The sequence below is a fragment of the Bos taurus genome, unplaced genomic scaffold (assembly GCF_002263795.3).
Source record: "Bos taurus isolate L1 Dominette 01449 registration number 42190680 breed Hereford unplaced genomic scaffold, ARS-UCD2.0 Super-Scaffold_1723_ScbfJmS_2085, whole genome shotgun sequence".
Taxonomy (NCBI): domain Eukaryota; kingdom Metazoa; phylum Chordata; class Mammalia; order Artiodactyla; family Bovidae; genus Bos; species Bos taurus.
In genome coordinates, this window is record NW_020192292.1 from 3,556,413 (window position 1) to 3,564,727 (window position 8,315).

General features: G+C 38.1%; 1 pseudogene; it reads right to left on the reverse strand.

The window, feature by feature from the left end:
- Nucleotides 1-7,103: 7,103 nt before the first annotated feature.
- Nucleotides 7,104-7,540, reverse strand: LOC100296844 (large ribosomal subunit protein eL33-like; annotated as a pseudogene).
- Between the last annotated feature and the right edge of the window lie 775 nt (nucleotides 7,541-8,315).

An 8,315-nucleotide genomic window follows, 5' to 3' on the forward strand; every position in this document is an offset into this window, starting at 1 on the left:
ACACAGCCACAACTAATTGAAAAAGAAAATGAGAAATGTAAGCCTACCTTGTATAAGTGAAAGTGTTAGTCACTCAGTCATGTCTGGAATCTTTGCAACCCCATGGACTGTAGCCTGACTTGGTTCCTCTGTTCATGGGATTCTCCAGGAATGAATACTGGAGGGGGTAGCCATTCCCTTCTCCAAGGGATCTTCCCAACCCAGGGATCAAACCTGGGTATCCCATATTGCAAGCAGATTCTTTACCATCTGAGCCATCAAGGAAGCCCAATTTAGTCCATGTGTGTGCTATGCTCAGTCACTTTAGTATTTCCAACTCTTTGCCACCTCATGGACTATAGCCCACCAGGCTCCTCTGTCCATAAGATTCTCCAGGCAGGAATACTGGAGTGGGTTGCCATGCCCTTCTCCAGGGGATCTTCTCGACCCAGGGATTGAAACCATGGCTCCTGTATCTCTGCATGGCGGGCAGATTTTTTACCCACTGAGCCACCAGCGAGGGTTCCCAAAAGTCATGTTCCCATTTTATGAGTGAGCCTAATGGCTCAGATGGTAAAGAATCTCCCTACAATGTGAGAGACCCAGGCTCGATCCCTGGGTTGGGAAGATCCGTTGAAGAAGGGAATGACTACCAACTCCAGTTTTCTTGGAGCTTCCCTGGTGGCCAGGGAAATACTAGGGTGGGAAAGTGAATAGAGAGATGAAGGTTTATGAAGGTAAGTGATACTAATGATAAATTAGTAAGGAATGAGGAAATGAGAATTGAGAAGTATGGCTGATAGTGAAAAGTAGTAGAGTTCACAGACTGAAGTTCAAAACTGATGAATATTTAGAGGTGTGTGTGTGTGCGCGTGCATGCATGTGAGAGAGGTATTAATATTTTGCAGGAAGAATAATCAGTTGTAGGCCAAAAACTGTATGTTTAACATCAAGATTTCCAAGTTGTTATAATTTTTGAGTTTATTAATGTCTAGAGCATGAGTATTAAAGTGAGTGGCTCACTGTGCAAAAATACCAGAATTTATCTGTTTCTCTGTTGATGAGCATTTGAGACGTTTCAAGTGTGGTCTATCATAAATTATGTTTATTTGAAAAAAAGAAGAACAATAGAAGAAAACTATCATTAGAATTGAGGGCATGAATGATTTATAAAGCCAAAAACACTGGATGAATATCCACATAGATGACAGATGTTGACATTGCCAAAATGGTGGCAGTACTAAAAGTGGACAAGAAGAAAGTGACTCAGGAAGGTGTCTAATGAATAATGCTAAAAAAAATAAGATGGGACAGCACATGATAGTATTTAATAGCAAGAACTACAAATGACCTGTGAGTTTTGAAAGATAAAGCAGCAAAAGTGGTTTGAAAGTGACAATGAGGAGCATCCATCTAGTTCACCTCAACTCCTTGGGGTATGTGAGGAAAACAAATTTTCACTTAAGAGGACTGCAGAGGAAGTGATTTCCTCAAGCCATAGTCATATTCCAGTTATAAAACAGAGATTAATGGAAGATTGAGAGAAGAACTTGGAGCTAATGGGGAGTTTCTTAATGACAGACTGAATTTCAGAGGGCAGGAAAGAAGGGCTTCTGAAGAAAGGGAGAGAGTTGGGTCCAATTTTGTCAAGTGTAGAACAGTATATGAAATAAGGGTCTAGGTAGTGATGGATAATCTGCAGGGTGGTAACTTGTGATAAGACAAGATAGACCTTGTATTTGCATGGAAGATTGGGAGGTGAGTAAAGCCCTCCAGATGGAGATTGTTTAATCTGAGATTGTTTTATCTAAACTGACTTAGAACCAAGAAGAATCCAAAAACATCAACTGAAACACGTTTCCTCTAAATATCATGTATCCTGCATGATGATCCAAGCTTTCAAAGACAGTCTAGTAAGGACATCTAAGATGGTAGATTTGAAAGGAGAGAAGTGTGTTTGCTCAAGAGGGTGAGTGTGTATGAAAAATATCAACAGCAAATTCTAACATCAGAGGATTGCTACTAGACACATATGGAGCTGTGCACTATTCTTGGACAACCCAAGATGCCTGCACACATGTGGCCCAGATGTTGGCACCAACACTTACTGGTCACCTGTAAAGCCAAAGCTGAGGAAGCAAAGAGGCCAAGGGGAAGTGGTATTATCTCAGTGCAGAAATGCATTTACTTAGGGTTCCTAAATGTCAGGCGGGAAAAAATGGCAGAAAAGGAAAGTAAGCTTTTTCCCCCCTAACATCTCTCCTCAGGAAGAAGTACTTAGAGTTATATTTACTACATAAATTCACCTGCTAAAACTCCAGGGAGCTCATCAGTGGGCAGATGTTCCCACCTCAGTCTGGTTACCAGCAAACATTTAATCAAAATCATGGCTGCATCTGGCTCACATTAAAAGGTTTCTCTCTGTCATTGTCTTTTAAAAGAACAATTCCCAATGCTTATATATTGAGACTCAGAACATCAATTCAATGTACTTCAGGAGCTTTGTGGCTGCACCTTCCTGCTGGGACTTAGCACAGTCCCCAGAGAATCAATTTGAGGAGTATTGCCAAAGTGTTTTCCTTCTCAGTGTTTATCCATTGGAATGTCTAGGAGTGAAGCATAGACAGAGCAATGCAATCCTGAGATTCAATTTCTTTCATCAAATACATACAGTGTATATGAGCATCAAGGCAAGAGGGTAAAGAACTTTAATTGAAATTCCAATAAAGTTCTAAGTGCAAATACCGGAACCATCCCATATTACACTGTGAGTTAGACTAGACTAGTGGTACTTAACCACTATGAGCCTGTTTTCTGATCACAAAAAAAAGAAGCATGATATCTCATATGGATTTTGTAAAGATCAAATTACATAATTCATGTAATAAATATAGCACAACAACCTACAGAATGGAAGAAAATATTTTCAAGTCATGTATCTGATAAGGGATTTGTATTCAGAATATATAAAGAACCCTTACACATCAACAATAAGAAGATGAATAGCCTAGTTTTCTAAATCTTTTTTGGCAGAAGATCTAAAATGGACTTTTCTCCAAGGAAAATATATAAATGCTCAACAAGCACATTAGATATACTTGACATCATTATTCATCAGGAAAATACAAATCAAAACCACATAAAGCTACGATTTCATACCTGCTAGGATAGCCAAAACCAAAAATTCAGGTAATCATAGTGTTGGTGAGGATTTAGAGAAACCAGAAACGTCATATACTGTTAGTGAGAATGTACAATGGTATAGCTGCTTTGGAAAAATTCGGCAATTTCTCAAACAGTGAAGTAGTGTTACTATATGACACAACAATCTCACTTGTAGGTATATTCCCAAGAGAAATGAAAGCACATATCCACACAAAAACTTGTACATGAATGTTCATAGCAGCAATATTCATAATACCCAAAGATGTAAACAACCTAAATGTCCATCAGCTGATGAATTGATAAACAAAGTATGGCACATCCATACAAGGGAATATTATTCAGTCATCAAAAAGAATGAAGTATTGTTATAAGCTACAACTGGGATGAACCTTGAAAACGTATGCTAAATGAAATGTCAGTCACAAAAGACCACAAGTTATGTTATTCTATTCATATGAAATGCTCAGAACAGGCATATCTATAGAGGCAAAATAGATCAGTAATTGCTTAAGGCTGAGGCAGAAGTTGTTGGGAGCGTAGGGGAATAATGGCTACAAGGTACAAGGGTTTCGTTCTGAGGTGTTGAAAATGTTCTAAAATAGTCCATGGTGATAGTTGTATGTATCTATGAATATACTAAAAATATTGAACTATATACTTTAAAAGTGTGAATTACATATAATGTAAATTATGCCTCAATAAAGTTGTTTAAAAAGCCTCTGTGGTAGGTACAAAAAAAAATAGTACAGAACATTACCTAGAACATAGAAAATGCTTATTATTATTCCATAATGATTTACTACATTTTTCTGAAAAATTAGGTTCAAAATCAATCTATGCCAAATAACTAAATTACTAGGAATGAATTGAATTAGATCCATAAATCTTAATGATTGAGAGAATGATCTTTGGAGCTAGAAAACCATAGGTATACCATCACTAATATATGATCCTAAACATATTAACTTCCCAGTGTCCTCATCTGTAAGATTCTAGTAATAATAGCATCAGCTTAATTTACTATAAATATTGCTAGGAGTAAATGATATAAGGTATGTGCTTAGGACAACTGATAGTGATTAGAACATAATAGATCTCAGCAAAAATTAGATTTTCTTCTTTTGTGCCAATTTTCCACATGTTCTAATCACCTCAAAAAGTCTCTTCAATGTTTACTTTTATTTTGAATGTCAAACTTTTCCTGAAAGATGCTTCCAATAATGGTTCACTACTTGAATAGTGTCAGCTGCCAAAATGTCAATTACTCCAAAAGGCTACATTCTTAATCTCATTGTCCTCTACTGATAACTTGATGAATACAAGTCACTGATGCTGGTTGAGTTAGAGGTATTCTTCATTTTAATCAGTCACTGGTGCATCTTTGCCATTCTCTTGGTTATCAGTAAGAAAACCATTCACTGAAAAGTCAATGGAATAATAAATGTGATTCAATGAATATGGCTGCCAATAGTAGAAATGAAAACTACTATCAGCTGATTCAAGATTGTGCTAATTGAAGTCTTCCACACTCAAGGGTTTTTTGTTTCTGTTTTTGTTTTATATTTACTCTAAATCAGTGACTTGAAATAACTAAAGAAAAAATAAAACAAGATGTTAAAGAACATGTCAAGATGGGCTTTGAAATCAATACACAGTTGCTCTTAGTACAAAGAAAGGAAGATGATACCACCACAAAATTCCTACCGGAAGAAATCACATTCTTTGCTCCAGGGATTAAAGAGAAGAGCACTTCTGTCAAAACCATGTGTCATCCAACCAGACGTTTGGTTTTTTTTCAAGTTTATGAAATCTGCAAATTTCATTCTATAAACTAGAATCACATTCGTTTGATTTAAAGATAACCATATGTATTTTCATAACCAAGCTTAAATTATACTACATTGGAATAAAATACATTTTTATACCTTATAACTTCATTCAGAAATTCAGCATAGGAACTGGCTATAAAAGTCTCAGATTTCATAAATAGATTCCAAAATTTTGCTTTGGCTCTGGAATTTTAAGTGTTTTAAACTAACCTAACAGAAACATTAGCAAAAGAAAAACATACATTATAGGCTATTTGAGGAAAAGCTGTGTCCTACAGCAAGTCTCTAGACAGGGAATGGCACGTATCAAGTTCATTGTCTTTTTGCCAATGTGTGGGCAAGGATGTGACAGGCCAGTGTGAAAATTTAAATCCTTAGAAGATATGTCATGATGCTGCTTCTGAGAACAAGATGACCTGAAGGTCATAGATATTGTTCTTGAGAGGAAGTTTGTTGTTTAGTCACTCAGTCATGTCCAACTCTTCATGACCCCATGGACTGCAACACACCAGGCTTCCCTGGCCTTCACTATCTTCCAGAGTTTTCTCAAATTCATGTCCATTGAATCCATGATGCCATCCAACCATCTCATCCTCTGTTGTCCCCTTCTCCTCCTGCCTTTAATCTTTCCCAGTATCAGGGTCTTTTCCATGAATTGACTCTTCACATCAGCTTCAGCATCAGTCCTTCCAATGAATATTCAAGGTTGATTTCCTTTAGGATTGACTGATTTTATCTTTTTGCTGTCCAAGGGACTCTCAAGAGTCTTCTCCAACACCACAATTCAAAACCATCAATTTGTTGGCCCTTAGCCTTCTTTATTGTCCAACTCTCATATCCATACATGACTACTGGAAAAACCATAGCTTTGACTATACAGACCTTTGTCAGCAAAGTGATTTATCTGCTTTTTAATATACTGTCTAGGTTTGTCTAGTTTCAGCCTCAGCATCAGTCCTTCCAATGAACACCCAGGACTGGTCTCCTTCAGAATGAACTGGTTGGATCTCCTTGCAGTCCAAGGGACTCTCAAGAGTCTTCTCCAACACCACAGTTCAAAAGCATCAATTCTTTGGTGCTCAGCTTTCTTCACAGTCCAACTCTCACATCCATACATGACTGGAAAAACCATAGCCTTGACTAGACAGACCTCTGTTGGCAAAGTAATATCTCTGCTTTTCAATATGCTATTTAGGTTGGTCATAACTTTCCTTCCAAGGAGTAAGCATCTTTTAATTTCATGACTGCAGTCACCATCTGCAGTGATTTTGGAGCCCAAAAAAATAAAGTCTGACACTGTTTCCACTGTTTCCCCATCTATTTCCCATGAAGGGATGGGACCAGATGCCATGATCTTAGTTTTCTGAATGTTGAGCTTTAAGCCAACTTTTTCACCCTCCTCTTTCACTTTCATCAAGAGGCTTTTTAATTCCTCTTCACTTTCTGCCATAAGGGTGGTGTCATCTACATATCTGAGGTTATTGATATTTCTCCCAGCAATCTTGATTCCAGCTTGTGCTTCTTCCAGCCCAGTGTTTCTCATGATGTACTCTGCATGTAAGTTAGATAAGCCGGGTGACAATATACAGCCTTGACGTACTTCTTTTCCTATTTGGAACCAGTCTGTTGTTCCATGTCCAGTTCTAACTGTTGCTTTCTGACCTGCATATAGGCCTCTCAAGAGGCAGATCAGGTGGTCTGATATTCCCATCTCTTTCAGAATTTTTCACAGTTTATTGTGATCCACCCAGTCAAAAGCTTTGGCATAGTCAATAAAGCGGAAATAGATATTTTTCTGGAACTCTTCCTTTAGTAGCCTTATTTCCACCCATTTTCCCCTCCCCAGCTGTAATTCACTGGGCCATGCTCATAGCCTCAGATTTACTCTGCTCCCTCCTTGGCTTTGTCTTTTTTGAGATTCCTCTGTCTGTTTTCTTGCTGGGCCATGCCAATGGCACTGACTATGTAGATACCTCTGTTCCAGAGTCCTCAGGTTTATGTCATCCTGCCTTACCAGCATGACCTTATCTTGAATACTTTCTTCATATTAATAGGTCATTAGAGCTTTCACCATGTGCCAGACACTGTTGTATGCACTTCACATGCATTACCTTAACTGAGCCAGCAATCTTTTTTTTTTTTTCAACACTTTTATTTATTTTCAAGAAGTTTAAATTCTCGAAGGGTACAGCATCACACGAATTCTGTGTCCAATGGCCTTAGCAGAAAGGTTTCCTTGGAATTTGGCATGAACCATGCCACTGTTTCCATGAGCTCAAGTTATCTTTCCCCAGAGTATTCTGGTTTTGTTAGGTTTTGCACCAGGAGTTACTGTGTTGTTCTTTGCTTTGTACACATAAGCACATCTCTTGCCTAAATAGAATTCAGTTTCATCTCGAGCATATACACCTTCAATTTTCAGGAGAGCAGTGTGTTCCCTTTGGTTCCGTAGACCCCGTTTATAGCCAGCAAAAATGGCCTTGGACTACAGCCTTCCAGACATATTTGTCGGTTTAGAAGTCCCATTCCCAGCAGGCCTTCACAGGGTCCAAGATGGCTGAAAGAGCTGAGCCAGCAATCTTAAGAGTAGATTTTCTTAGTAGCTCCATTTTGCCAATAAGGAAACTGAAGATCACAAAATATATAGGTTTATATAATATAAGATATATGGTATTTGCCAAAGGACCCAAAAGGTAGCAGAGTTGGTATTTATAGCTATAATTTATGATTCAAAATGTTAGGTAATACTGTCTCATTCATTTTTTATCCTTTGCTAAATTATAGATGAAAAACATAGCATCAACTTGCATTTCTCAATTTCTACTGCAGCAGAGACAGAATGCTCCAGGAAATATGGGATATAAGACATGTTGCACATGTTTTCTTTGATTTATTCTTTATAACAATAGAACCAAAATCATAATATTAGAATTTAACATTAGGAGAAATAAAGGAGATATTGCTGGACAATGTGGGCAATCTTGATAAATTAGTAGCATGGCCTTTCTTGCTCCCCAGTGGCACTGTTGAATTGTAGTCCTCAGTGATTTTTCAGGAGGCTACAGCAATCTCCTCCCCATTCATGATTCTTAGGCTCCTAGGTGTAAGCCCTCCAACCACTACCACTGCTCTCTAAACTATAGCTCTAAGGATCCTACCTCCTCAATGGAGTCATTGGTGTCCAAGGTCCTGCCACCTCAAGGCACAGCTTTTGAGGGCAATAGAAGTCTCTGACATCAGCAGAACCCAAGAAGATCCCTAGTCTTTTCTCCTCATCTGAAACAGTCAACCTTCTCTTCTTGAGCCGGATAGCTTCCAAATCTCCTGTGGGTCAGGCTAATC